A 15,526-nucleotide genomic window follows, 5' to 3' on the forward strand; every position below is an offset into this window, starting at 1 on the left:
GGGCTGGTCTTTCGGTGGTGACGACAACTCTGACGCACCGTCAGCTTGTGGTGTTCCCTGCTACAACCCCTGGATCGGCACGTTCCAACTCTGGCCCATGCCAGCCAGTGCCACCCCTACTCCAACCGGTGGCCCAGGTATTCTTGGTCGCACCCTATTCTTGCCGGATATGCACCAGAGGCGCAGGACATTCATGAACTCTAACAACGCCAACAGGCTAACCCTCTGTCAAGACTCGAATCATGGCGAATTAACCTGAGAATAGACTGTGTTTTCCGTTGCCAGCTTACTAAAATCAAAGAACACAATGCACTGTCACGTTGATGTAGTCACCAGCATGACATGAGCAACTTATCTTCTTAGCACCTGGTGCTTTGCCCTTTTTCTTGTACATGAGCAACTCGTGTGTTGGTGCTGCTATTACTAATGACTGCAACATTTTTCTGAGTGTTTTTGTTTTTTCTTCACGGTCCTTGGAAAAGGTACCGAGAATGATGAGAATTAGAAACAGAGAGAAGATATTTTAGAAGGTCCCGGAGGATGACCATGAAGATAAGGGTCAGTCAATGAACAAAGAGAGGAAGGAGCCTAAAAAGTTCACAAGAGTTGGGTGGAATTATCAACAGATTCCTTGTTAGAAATAACTCGGAAGTGCTTGATTCCTGCGTCGGAAGTTGCTTGCAGGCTAAGTGGAGAAATTGACCCAGCATGAAACTGATGTTGTTAAGCGTGCAAGTTTCTCGACACTACTACAGAAGATACCGAGAACGACGAGAATTAGCAACAGAGAGAAGATATTTTGGAAGGTCTCAGTGGAGGACCATGAAGATAAGGGTCAATGAGCAAAGAGAGGAAGGAACCTAAAAAGTTCACAAGAGTTCGGTGGAATTATCCACATATTCCTTCTTAGAAATCACTGGAAAATGCTTGATTCCTGCGTCGGAAATTGCTTGCAAGCTAAGTGGAGAAATTGACCCAGCATGAAACTGATGTGGTTAAGCGTGCAAGTTTCTCGAATAAAAAAAAAAATTCTCTGCAAAGCACCTGAAAGCCTGCACCTGCAATCTTCAGTAAACTCAATACTTATCAGGCTCAGGTTTACATTTTTTTTTTTGCGAGAATACATTTTAAACAGATGAATAATCAAATATTTCATGGAAAATATGCCTTGTTTTAGAAGATGAAAAATTGTTCCAGCCTTTGCATTGTGAGATGCACACAGTCTACCAACTGAAGGACCGGAACGGCGACCAGAGGGAGGAGGTGAATTGGAGCCTTTAAAATTTCTTCGACAAGAATAAGACCTATGTCCAATTTAAACCTAACGCACCATAAGAACGAATCATAACTAAGAGCAACACCATATACAGCAGGAACAACACAAAAGTATGCTCACATCGAATTGAACAACAAAAGTTTTCCGATAAGTACTGATAAATAGTACTTCGACAAGTATTGATGAACAGTACCTTCGCCCAATACTAATGAACAGTACTCCGACCATACTAATAAACAGTATAGGAAAGGTTTGGTTCAGGATAGGAACCGAAAGTTTCAAACTAATAGTAGAATTGAAAAATAGTAGATCAGAACTTAAAATCTAAACTAGAAACCTAACCAAACATGGTCCAAATCCAGTGAAATTTTAGCCAAAGCTCTCACGTATATGGTGAATCTTTATCCAAAAGAACTCAAAGAGATCAAGAATTCAGTCTCAATTTCGTGGATTTGACCAAAATCACACATAGAGGAAAATTTTAGAGAAAAACAATTAAAAGGTGGTCGTGTAAGGAAATCATTTTGAAATTACTCTAGATGTTCTCACACATGTCCTAGCAACCTTTTGCCCCAACAAAATCACTTGAAATCGCTGCCAAAAGGGAACAGTTAAAAAGCAACCAAATCTTCAAGAACAAGAGATTAAAAGGAGAGGGAGATCAACAACATCACAAATTTACTAAACAACTGATGAATAGAAATAATAACATAGCAAGATTCATAGACACGTGGCTTAGAAGCCACCCTTCATTCTCCCACTTTTGATGAGATAAGTTTAGAGCTATGAACCCTAATTTCTCTCTTTAAAACTCTAACCAAGTCTAAGAAATATCCAAATAAAAATAGGTCCTAGAGAGGTCTATTTGCACCAGTCCTCCCCCATATTTATAGGCAAATGGACAATTCCCAAAATGCCCCTAAAGAATAATACATAGATATTATCCTCGAAGGGAAAAATGATCCAACTCTTTTGTTGTCCATAGGATGGACCCCACGCATTCACAACTCTACTTCATCTCCACGCAAGCTTCGTGATGGTACCACGCATCCTCTAACTCCGCCTCCGGTTTTGAGGAGAAACCAGAAAAACAGCCTTGCATGCTTTGATAATGCGTGTCTGACCTCCGCCATGACATTTGACGCCTTCAAGTCTTTGCGCTCCCACCACCGGCCGTCTCTTGACTTGCCATCGTCTTTCCACCTTGACTTGATCAACTCCATCTTCATAACCTTTTCTTCCCACCATGTTTTCTTGCGCCCTCCATGTGAGTGATGCGGACCGCCCATGGCTCCACCTGGCCTCGCATGGTCCGTCGGCACCAAGCCTCCACTTGCCCTTCACCGCCTTATCGTTGACCGCCATGTCGCATCCATACACGTATACATCATGAGCCAAGAAACACGTCTCTTCGTTATCCTCCATTTTCACTCCCGGATAACTAAAATATAATCAAACACAATTGAACATGCTATGCAAACCGAACTCCAAATCAATAATTCCATCAATCACTCATCATCAACAACACAATTCTCTCTTGTGTTCCCAATATCATATCAGCATAATGTTAAAAATAGAACTGAAGCAAATAATAGACCACACAATGTATGACATATCATCCAACACAAAGCCTATGCAAAACATGCCGTAGGTTTATCTTGTAACAAAATAAGTGAGATGCACGCAGCTTAGTTCATTATTATATCATATCATCATAAGATTAAAAATTGAACCGAAGCAAATAATAGACCATACAATGTATGACATGTCATCCAACACAAAGCCTATGGAAAACATGCCATAGAGGTTTATCTTGTAACATTATCTTGTAACAAAATTATAAGTGTAAGATTATATGCTTACGAGAATCTTGCCGTCAAAGAGGCTGAAACATAAGGAGTCACGTCCTCATGTGAGTCTTGCAAGCTCTGATCACTACGTGAAAAAACAGATAAAAAAGACACGAAATAAGTGATGGGTCATATAACATGACCCGTCATTGATGATAAAAGTGATGGGTTATAGTTGTGATCTGTCACTTATGACTTATCATAAATGACAGGTCATCCTAGGTCAGTCATAGGTGACGGGTCGTAGTTGTAACCCATCACCTATTACGACTCATAAGTAATAGGTTATCCTTGCTAGTCATTGGTGACGGGTCACAATTTGACCCGTCACTAATGACTAACTCGTTAGTGACAGGTCTTTCTAGCTAGTAATTAGTAACAAGTCAAATTGTGAACCGTCATCAATGACTTGATCAATACATAGAGCTATCATTTTATGTATTGTGTGTATATATACCCCTAAGTATTCATATATTTAGATTTATGTAGATATATATAGACAACATTTATGGTTATTTTTGTAGATGTATATGATCGATATAGAGATATCATTTTATATGGTGCAAAAGTGCATGTACTCCTGATTTATGCTATGTGTGTATATATATATATGTATAGTAGTATGAACATATACTCATATATATGTATATTCTATGTTATTTTCTCTATTTATCAGGGGTGTATATATATAATATACAGCCTCGGGAATAGATATATGTATATGATGCTAAAAAAATTATTTTTCTCTAATTTTCTCACCTCAACAACACTAGAATATGAATTATTGTACATTTTTGCTCAAGTTTGATGTAAGGGGTGGCAGCTATGGACACAAACGAGCATTCTGAAAACGGTGTAGAAACTTCTGGGGGTGATAACTCAATCTTCCAAGCTGTTTTTGGTCTCAAAAAATTCTTCGAACCCAACAAAGTCAGAGTTAACGGATGCAACTTTTTCTGTAGATATCCGCAGAGTCAAAAAACATCAAACTCGGAGTTTGTATGCAAAAGTTATGCCATTTTTACTAAATGCACTCCGGATCAATATTTCAGAAAAAATATCATCAGTGACGGATCATAATTGTGACCCGCCACCTATGATTTGTATAAGTGACGGGTCACCTATGAGCTTTGGTAGCGAAGGTTAAAATGATAGCATATCCGGTTTCTATCATAAACCTGTGATAGCTGAGGTGGTAAGGGAGTCGCGCACGAGGCCCTAGGCGCGGGTTCGAATCCCACAAAATGCAAAGACTGAAATATATTTAAAAATAATGTGGATTGGGCATATGCGATGGGCCCTGTATTAGGTGGCTCTCAGGTAAAAAATATTTTTTTTTGACTTTTTCGTATCAGAAAATAGGAAATATATTCGTGAGTCATAAGTGACCGGTCATAACTATGACCCGTCACCAATGATATCATTGGTGATGGGTAGTCACTTATAGCTTGTCATCAGTGATGTGTTCGGAGTAACAGATGCGGCACATCCGGTCATCCATAACTATTGTGATCCGTCACTTTTGAGTTTTTTTCACGTAGTTGATCTCAGTAAAAATGGCGAGCAAAAGCAGCTCATCAATCTTATCAACGAGCTAGTACAGTACTTCTATCAAAATGCACAACTCGGAGAACGATCGTGTGATTTATGATATGTATATCGATCGATCAAGGCTATCTTAAATCCAGCCGCAATCGCAGTCTGGTTTTCACTTCCCAAATAGAAATGGCCTGATGGTCTATTGCTCATGCGGCTCCACGTTTCTCCAGTGCTGAATCGGTACGAAGGTATCATCATTTGTTGCGAAGCATCAGGTGCGTTCCAGACTCGATCAGTGCAAGACTTGAACCGGCATCGCGGCATCAATCTAGCTGCCTAGCCTGCCTCTCCCAAAGTGAGGAAAACGCTAGGCAACACAACACATAGAATATAGATAGCCTGGGGAGTAGGCGTTTGGTAGGAAGATATGTTTTTCGTAGGAAGATATGTTGGTGGCACTTCGCAGAAAGTTCTGATCTTGGACAGATTGGCTTTAGGAATTATCTAGTACGTGCTTGGTAGTTGCATTCCGTGGGAGCAGAATATTACTAGGTGTTCATGAATGATTCTTCATAGGAAATTACTAGCTAGCAGTTGTTGGATGGTCTGTATCCTATCCATGGATTTGCACTTCTTTTTTGGTAAAGCTCTGGTTTCATAATATTTCTTTTTCAGAAAGTGAATCTGGTCATGATGGTAAGATTATATTTCAATTCCAATTTCATCTCAGAGCCAAAATATCTCATTACTATTTCTAACTGACTAGATTAACGATATACCAGACTATGGCACATGTAAATACTGACTGAATTCTGTGCTTTGGCATGTGATCTGAAGATTGCTTCTGGATATCCACGCTTCTTTGGAAGAAGATAACAAGGGTGAAGAAACGGACTTCTTCAGCCAGAACCCAGAAACTGGCAGCAGACGAGTTGCTCAGTGCAAGACCAACCATGTCGTGTTTTATCAAAAGCTGGTCACAAGAACTCTTGTTATACAAAATTCCACACACGCACACGAGACACGACCATACACATGACTATATATACTTTTTTGAACTACAATCGCCAAGAGAGTTGCTGATTTTGTATTGATAGAGAAGAAAAGCAATGTAGATACAAAACCCTCACCGCCAGGAGGGCGTCATGGGAAACAACCAAAAACAGGGGGGTTGGGGGGGACAGCAAGGAATGAGGTCCAAGCACAGTAGAGGCCCGGGATTATCATGCAAAGCTTTTTTCCACCCACAATGCACCAAGTGGTGGCCTCCTCTTTGATATCTTAGCTAACAAGTATAGTGATGTTTATTCCCGCTGCTGAAAACACGCGCGTTACGTTCTTTCCATAGCTCCCAAGTCACCGGCATCATCAAGGAGCGGTTTGCTTTGGACGGCAGTCCGTTTGTCATCCCCACTTGGCGCCACCATTGCGCCATTGTTTCACAATTCAACCAAGAGCTTGGCTCAGGTAGATTGCCAGATACCCATAGACGCATAGCATTCCAGATACGTTGGTTGTACCGGCAGCGAGCGGATAAATGTATTGTCGTCTCATCCATTTCCGACACAAGGGGCATACCTGCTAGTTTGGCCAACGATCAGCTGTCCAAAGGCGATCTTGGTAGGCCATCCAAGCAAAGAACCTGCACTTTGGCGAAGCCCAGGCTCGCCATATAAGGGCATCCATTTCGGTCAAAACGGAGCCAAAAAATTGTGCCAAATACGCCGATTTTGTCAAGTATTCCCCATCTATTGCAAGATTCTATGTGATTTGGTCGTGAGTATCCTCAGATAGCTGACTATATATATTGAAAGCACTGGAAAGTTTACCGAAGGTGTAGGACCAAGAATGGCGATTAGAGGGGGGGGGGAATAGGCGCCTCACCAATTTCTTTTGAAATGGATGATCTTTTCCTATTTTCTCACCCAACGCACCTCAAAACCACAAACGGAAGCAAAAACTGAGGAGAAACAAGTTGCGATCAAAATCACAAGAGATGCATGACTCTCATGGATGTAAGTGAACCCTAGGTTCCATTGAAACACATTTCAGGAGTCATCGCCATAAAAAGATAGCAATTGAAGGAAGAAACCTTAGAACCAAACAATAAAGCATCGGATGAAGAACCTCTCCAAATTGATGATCTAGACGTAAGAGAATTCAAGACCAACTCTGTATATGAATTTTATGCTTCTAACAATAAGAACAACAACTTCACAAGGTGAAAAAATTTCACCTCAACAACCAAAACAAAAATTGCAATGGAAACAGAAAAACTCGCAATTAAAATAAAGGAGCCAATAGAGGAAAACTAGAAAGAGATGAACACAAACATAGGAAGAAATATAAACTTCATTTCTTGTAAAGGTCAGCCCTATTTTCTGTGGATTACAAAAAAAATTCCTCAAAAAAGTTTTCACCTAATACATAGACTAATCTATACACTCCCTCTCCTCTAAAAACCTAGCAATCAAACTCAAATAGCTGGCTCAAGCTACCCTTACAGTCCTACCCCTTTATTTATAGGCCTAGGGAGGTAGCTTCGTCCTTAAGTTTATTTTCTCAAAATACCTTTCTCTTATGGCCTCCTACCTATCACCGGGGTATTTTGATCTATTTTTGGCTACGTCCATCGAACGACTATAGCTTCTTCATAACTTAGCTTTGCCTCGATATAAGTTTCGCGATGATGCCACGTGAACTCCATCCGTCCGCGATTTTGAGCCCAACTGTGAAACCGCCTTGCACGCTTCTCAAAGCGTGACTCACCAACACTTTCTTAAGCCTTAAGCAAGCATCTCGATGTTGACACGTGTACTCTGTCTTGCGATCTTGACCACCAGCAAGTCTCCCTTACTCCTGATCCCTCTAGTTGCCTTGTCACTTGCACCGACATCCCCCTCGCTTGGCTTTTTCAATACGCCATCTTCATCCACCTTCACATGCTTTGCTTGACTTTCACGTGCACATCTAGCATCACCCTTGACTCCGTCTGACCTTCTGATCATCTGGCACCAAGCACCTTGCTTGGCCCCGATCATCCTGCTATCAACTGCCAAGTTGCATCCATCACTTGCACAACACAAGACAAGCAAATATGCATCTCCAATATCTTTATGGATTAGTGAAAATCAAAATTCTCTGTTGAAGAACTCATCCCAAACAAATTTTGAACGCTGGATGATCTAGTGTTCACCCCTTCTAAATGTCAAAACATTCGGTGTGTTCAACTCCTCAGACCAGCCAATTTGCATCATCTCTAGAAATATTAGTCCAGTGTATTCTCCGACATTTACCCTACTTATTACCAGACTATCTGGCGAGTTCAACCTTGCCCCAAACTATTTTGCAACCTCTCTGCAACAAATGGTCTGGTGAAGCATCCGGCGTGCACTTCTACCAGCATGTAGAATTTACCCTAGACATGTTCTACAACCTCTCTGAAAAATGCTCTAGTGTGTACTTCATCTAAACGTCAGACCATTCGGCGAGTACTTCAACTTTTGCTTCTGAGCTGAAATGCTCTGGTGTGGAACTCTTCTGAATGCCGGACCATCTGGCGAGTTCAGGTTCTCGAGCGCTGAATCATCTAGCGAGTGTAATTTTCCTGCCTTAGAGTCAAAACACTCCAACTCCATTTCTTTCTGCAACTTGGGTTAGTCATGATCATCATTGCAATACATAGACATACTTATGCAATGTCAAAATCATCAAACCAAATCAATTAACTTGTCAATAACTCATCACATATAAACCAAGGCACATTTCAACTTGGTTTCTCAATCTCTCCCTTGATGAGTGCATTAACAATTCTCAAAGCACAAAGATTTTGGTTTGAAGAATTTTCAACAAGAGAAGCTCATCCAAGTAACCAAAAGCTAAAGAAGGAGAAAATCGAGGTCACTTGGCATAAGGAGATTGCAAAAGCTCGAAAAGAAGCAAAGACAAGCCAAAAATGCAAGAACTCCCCATGATGAATGCATATTTTTCATACGCAAGACTGATAGTTATTGGAGCTACATCCTCCATATTCTGCTCAAGCACTTGCAATTTGAAATAGCCGTAGTTAGATAAAATGTACCTAACTTGATTCTCAACCTCTTGCAAAACCGTTGCCATTGTACTTTTTTCAGTCACATAGCTCTCAGGTGATTGGACCAGAGGTAACAATATTAATAGATTCTTCTTCGCTTGCCGGTATCAAAAACTAATTGATATCTTTCTTGTACCACCACCACCACCACCATGCCCTGCCTCACTTGTGCCCGTGCCCACACCGCCTCACCCCGCCTTGCTCACGCCTGCGGTTATGTTGCTACCGCCCTCTTGGCTTGTACCCATGCTGCAACCGGCGCCATGCCTATGCTGCACCATGCCCCTATGGCCCCGCCTCCCCACCGTAGCTATCCTCCATCTCACAGTTGATGGGTCAAGTGCAGTGCGTATCAAGTCATCAGGTCATCGTGGGCCATCACGTATGCAGTCATCACGCAGTCACGCAAACGGCCTTAGCCTCTTAGGAACAGACACACTTGCGAACACAGTTGTCACTTGTGCCTCGAGTGTGGCTGGGCTACTATGCGTGGCAGCATGGGCCATGGGTCATCAGCTGTGGTCGCGTCAACGCTCGTCAAGTCGTTGCGAGATGAGCTTGAGCCGTCATGGACCACGATCACTAGGAAAACCTATAGAACATGACATGTAGAAAAAAATTATATAATTTTTTAGGTGTACATCTGTACATCTATGCCCAAGTAGACCCACCCATGCTTTGTTCTCTTTCTATTCCACTACCCTATTATATTTGACGTGAACGTAGTTTCCACACACATACTGATGAACAACCTTGACAACCTATGCGAACCCAACACGTATATATGTACTTCTATGTGGATAGGAATATAGCTAGTGCTAAGCATATATATCCAGATATCAAACATGCATGGATCAAGGTGATCAGTGACATGCATGGACTACATGCAAAACCAGCATCCGAACTATTCCTTTTTTTTTTTTTTTTTTGAGCCCGGCTAGCTCGATTCGAGATGCTTAGTGTTGGCTGTTTTCAATTACTTACCATGGAGCGTGCAGCACGCCGGCTTTTTATTCCAGCTCCTGAGGTGATGATGAGCACGCGATCACGAATGGATTATATATTTCGTCTCTGCTTTGTGGATTAATTAACTGACTATATATACTTTTTTGAACTAGAATCGGCAAGAAAGTTGCCGATTTTGTATTGATAGAGAAGAAAAGCAATGTAGATATAAAACCCTCACGGCTAGGAGGGCGCCATGAGCAACCACCAAAAACAAGGAGGGAAAACAGCAAAGAACCAGTGGCGGACCCAGCTAAAATTTTTAGGTGGGGCGAATTGGAGCGAAAAAGTAAATCAAAAGTAAAAATATACTACACACCGTATTCGTATATTGCAATCATACAAATTAGAGTGTAAACGGTAAATGAACAACGTGGAAGAAGATTTCAGATGATACCTCTAATATGAAGAAATAAATAACAGTTCTTGCACCAGCACCATATAATTCAAAATACACCAAAAGATAATATATCAAAGCAACTTGTCAATTTAATAAAGATCAATTAGTTAGTAATAATGAAGTGATCATATGCCTTAAAAATTGGTGAAAATTATGAGAATATATATACTACTAGTAAAACACTAAGCATGTCGAGATCCTTTAGGTTTCCTCGGCAAGTCCATTTTGCGGTCTTTCATGACTTGAAACCTCTTCTTAATTTTATCACAATCAAGTCCTTTAAATCTCCTTCTCAATGTAGCACACCAGCAATAATTGAGCCAATCATCGGACATCTTATTGCGCAAATCTGTCTTGATTAAGTGCATAGCCGAGAATGCTCTTTCAACGGATGCCATTGCCACTGGTAGGATCAATGCTAACTCAATGAGGCGATAGACCAATGGAAAAGCAATATACTTTTCAGTTTCAACCATCTTCACGGCTAAACTTCCAAGATCATGACAAGCAGTGAAATCATCAATTCTTCTCACATGTATAATGAAGGTCTCAAGTTGATCTTTTATAAGAGAACAATCAACAATTGTGAAATCTTCATCATAGATCTCCGTTAGTCGAGCAATCTTACCAACATCAAACTTAGAGAAGGAATTTCTTGGATCAAGACAAGAAAAACAAACAAGCAACTCCGATGATACCTCATTGAAGCGATGATCCATCTCTGTGATAATAGCATCAAGTGCTGTAAAGAATGTATCAACACGGTAATGATGTTCTTGAGTGATTAAGTTCCCATCAAGCCTTGATCGACCCCATCTTGGTATTGCCTCATCCATATTTGGTATTGGAATATGTTTTGCAACACAAAATGATTTGACTTCTTCCAATAATGGCTCCCAACCTTCATTTCTGAAGGTGATCAAACGTGCTTTCACATCAATAAACAATGACATGGCTTGAACAATATTTTGATCTTTTCTTTGCATCAGGAGAGATAAATCATGTGTAATACGAAACACTTTCAACATCAACTTCATGTTTAAAACAAAGGAAAAGCTCTCCATTTTGCGCACCAAACCACCTGCTCGACCAGGATTACGTTCGTCCTCATGAATCATGGCCAATACCTTGACCACGGAATCCCACATTGACTCAATACGAACTAATGTTGTAAAATAAGAGCCCCATCTTGTATCTCCAGGTCTAGTCAAGTTTGTGCTTTGGTGCTTCCCCCTTCCTTTAAAAATCTCACCACTCTCCAACTTTGCCAAAATGGTTTCACGATGCTTTGCAAGTAACTTATCATTTCTCTTGCAAGATGCACTAGTACTTGTCACAATCAAATTCACATAGTTGAAGAAATCATCAAAAGATGAGCAACAAGTTGCAACAGAAATAATGACCAACTATAATTGGTGAGCAAAGCAATGAACATAGAAAGCATAAGGGTTCTCATCACGAATTTGTTTTTGCAAACCATTGAATTCACCTCTCATGTTTGAAGCTCCATCATATCCCTGCCCTCTTAGTTTAGCAATAGATAAACCATGGTCAGCAAGAACCTCAGTCAAAGCTTTCTTTAATGCATTTGAGGTTGTATCTTCAACATGTTTAAGACCTAGAAACCTTTCCACAACCATTCCTTTTTTGTTCACAAACCTGCATGACACAATGGCACAGTTAGTTGCTTAACACATCAAGTCATCAATGAATATTTCAATATAATGCATAAAAAAATAACTACTAACCTCACAAGTACAGCCATTTGCTCTGCTATTGAGATATCACGAGATTCATCAATTAGAATGGAGAAAAGACTATCCCCAATCTCTTCCTTTATCACTTCAGTGATCTCTTCTGCACAACTTTGTGTAAGGTCCTTTTGAATCTTGTGAGAAGTCATGCGGGCAGTTTTTGGACACAACTCATCAAATGCAACCCTTACCTCCTCATTGCGTTTTTTGTACCAATCAACCATCTCTAAGAAATTACCTTTGTTTAAGGAAGAGGCAGATTCATCATGTCCACGGAATGCGTGACCTTGCGAAATAAGATAACTTGCAACATCTAAAGCAGCAGTCAAACGAACTTCATATAGCATTTCTGCATCTTTAGAGTTAGAATCGATCTTATGGGAGATACTCGCCCTTTGATTCTTAAAATCCTCGGTACATAACCTTGCTTTATTGTGGCAACCTGAAACTCCACCAACATGACCAGGTAACCCTCTATATGCATGCTTCCAATCATCATACCCTGTCTTTGTGAAAACCACATGACCAAATTTTTCATGCTCAGCTTCTTGCCTAAAAAGAAAGCAATAGAAACAAAATGCGGCATCCTTTGACACACTATACTCCAACCAATCATAGTCCTTAAACCATTTCGGTTGAAAGAGTCTCCAATCCTTTCCAACGTGCTTGCGAGGAAAATTATGACCTATAGGTTGGGTGGGGCCTCGCAATAAATAAGCTCTCCTAACCTCAGATTTAATATTAGGATGAAATCCCTCAATTGGTATTCTAAGAGTCGGATCAGCAACAACATGAACAAGCGGGTTAAATTCTACAATAAGGTCAATACCTTCTTGTTCATTTTCTTCTTGTTGTGCTTGTGGTTGTGCATCATCAACACCAATCTCAACTTGAGCTATATTAGATACTACGGCTTCAATGGTAGCATGGCCTTCAACTTCTCCAACTATGGAATCGGCGGCATTGCGACTTTCATGGGTGCTTGGGTGGTTGGAGCTCGAGGAGCCACCACTCAAACTTGTAAAATAGTTCTTCAAATCTACACAATAAGATAATAAGTACATGTTACACTAAGCACATGAATGACTAAGCAAATTGCTAAATTACAAATAATTTCAATCAAACAATAACGAATTTTACCATTTATTTTAGTCTTCTTGCTGATTCCTTTGTTGTTGTTTCTAGTGAGGTTCGTGCTGGTGGCACCGCGGCCTCGGCCAATGCCAACTCCCACCGGAACCGCTACTGCAGCCGAAGCAGTAGCGCGGCCACGGCCATGGCCGTGCCCGGCAACGCCGGCAGCCGGGGCACCTCCGGCCTCCTCTTCCTCCATCAAGTCAAGAGGTGGTTTGCTCTCTGCTCTGCTGGGTGACCTGGGGGCTGGGGAAGCCGTCAAGCAGCACGAGTCAGTGAGTCACGACCGCACCGAGTTGGATTGTTGGACACTGGTTCCATACTTCCATGGTTCGCCGTTCGCACTCGCAGTCACGGACTCGCGGCCGAGCTGGTCGCCGACTCGCCGAGTACCGCAGCCCACAGGTCCGCCGACCGCCGTCTGCCCGGCACTCATGACCCGTCCGCAGCTGGGGCTCCCGGATAGCGCGGTCGCGCCCACTGTTGTAGCCTCGGAGAGTCGGAGTCGGAGGTCCGCCGTCGGCCGTCCGCCTGCCGTGCAGAGGTGTGGACGGCCCCGAGCACCGCAGTCCGCAGCAGGGCGCAGGCAGCAGCCGTGCCCGGAGGCCAGAGTCCCAGACTCCTAGACGCCGAATCGTGCCCAGGCACCCAGCCGCGGAGCCGCCCAGTGTCGCAGGGCTTGCAGCCTCACAGAGTCGCAGGCACAGGCGCCGTAGAATGGATTAACAGCAGCTCGGCGCTGGGGGCTGAGAAATTGAGGACCGATGGGGGCAGTCCTGCGAATCTGCGATGGCCGATGGGGACTGCCGTCTGCCGGAGCTCAGAGATGGATCGAGATTCGGGAGATCGATGGGGGCTGCTGGAGGCGGACTGGAGTCTGGGAGTGGGAGATCAATTGGGGCTGGCTGTTGGTTGCTTGGGAGCTAGGAGAGTTCGGATGGGCAGATGGCTAAGGGCCCAGGCCCCAATCCGCGGTCCGCCGGCCCACGCCAATACTTTTCTTTTTCACCTCCAGGCTCCGGTCGGCTGGAGGCACACCGCACACAGACGGCAGACGCCAGACGGAGCCATGCCAGTAGCTGGGGCGGCCGCCCCACGTCGCCTATAGGGAGGGTCCGCCTCTGCAAAGAACTAAGTACATAATACCTTAGAAATCTATATTAGTGATGATTATTTTACCCGTCACTCTTACCATGTCACTAATGTGAACCCATTATTGATGGGTCTGGATTTATCACTAATGATACATATTAGTGACGGGTCTGAATTCGACCCGTCACTAATGACTACACATTAGTGACGGGTCTGAACCCGATCCATCACTAATGACAAACATTAGTGACGAGTCTAGATCTGACCCTTCACTAATATGTGTTTTAAGAAACAAAAAAGAAAAATAATTTTTGGTCTGAAAAAAATTTGACACCTGACCAGGCACCCAACAAGTCACTGCTCACCCGAGCGCACCTGACCATTCACAAGTCACACAATTCCAGAACTCGAACTCACTACCTCATAAGTGAGTTCCACGCGCATGACCCCTTTAACCATCTCACCTCTCATTCGTTGTTGAGTATAATAGCAAAATTATTCCTTTTGACAACTTTTGATTGAACGTTTGAATGGCTATTTGAAGATCAAAATGATTTTAAATGAAATTGTTTTCAACTACAAAGTTGTAGATCTCGCCGAGTTCTACAATATTTATATAAAGTTTGTCTCCATTCGACTCCGTATGAAAAAATTTGTGTCCAACTCGTGCAGTGTTCAGTAAAATAGCCATGACTTTTGCATACAGAGGCGCAACCGAAAAAAATATATGTCTTTTGACTTGTACCTTTATTGGCCCCCAAATATGAATTGGAAGACCCTCGACAGGACCTCTGAAGTTTTTCATCGAAAATTGACCTTCTCCGATTTGCCTGGAAATTTTTGGAGACATAGTGCTACATCTAAAAGTTAATGCTGCATAGACATTTCATCAATCCGAGTTACTAAACTCGCGATAAAAATATTGGAGTTTGCAATTTTTAACTTTGTGACCCTATGTTTGTCTTTTTCAGTGATTCCCACTAGTTTTACAGTAGATCCAGCACTTTAGTTTGTGGCCCTATGTGTGGTTTCTTCGACAGTATTTATATATTTATTTGTGCATCTATATGGCTTCAAATAAAAAAGAGATCAACTACAAAGTTGTAGACCTCTTCGAGGGCTATAATTTTTATATAAAGTTTTTCCCCATCTGAGTTAGTATAAAAAAAGTTATAATTTTTTTACCCAACTAGCTATGACTCGGAATCTGACCAGTCATCAGTGACGGGTCACCTAAAGGTTTGTCACTAATGAGTCAGCCATTAGTGACAGGTGTCTTTATCACCCGTTACTAATGAGTGTGGCCTCTCTACCTGTCATTAATAACTGACTCATTAGTGACGGGCCTTTATCTAATCTGTCACTAATGAGTGTGCTCCCTCT

At 42.1% G+C, this 15,526-nt stretch overlaps 1 pseudogene; it reads right to left on the reverse strand.

Annotated features, from left to right (window-relative positions):
• Positions 1–10,345: 10,345 nt before the first annotated feature.
• Positions 10,346–13,250, reverse strand: LOC133885024 (uncharacterized; annotated as a pseudogene).
• Positions 13,251–15,526: the final 2,276 nt, after the last annotated feature.

Source organism: Phragmites australis, chromosome 11, assembly GCF_958298935.1.
Source record: "Phragmites australis chromosome 11, lpPhrAust1.1, whole genome shotgun sequence".
In the NCBI taxonomy this organism is placed as follows: domain Eukaryota; kingdom Viridiplantae; phylum Streptophyta; class Magnoliopsida; order Poales; family Poaceae; genus Phragmites; species Phragmites australis.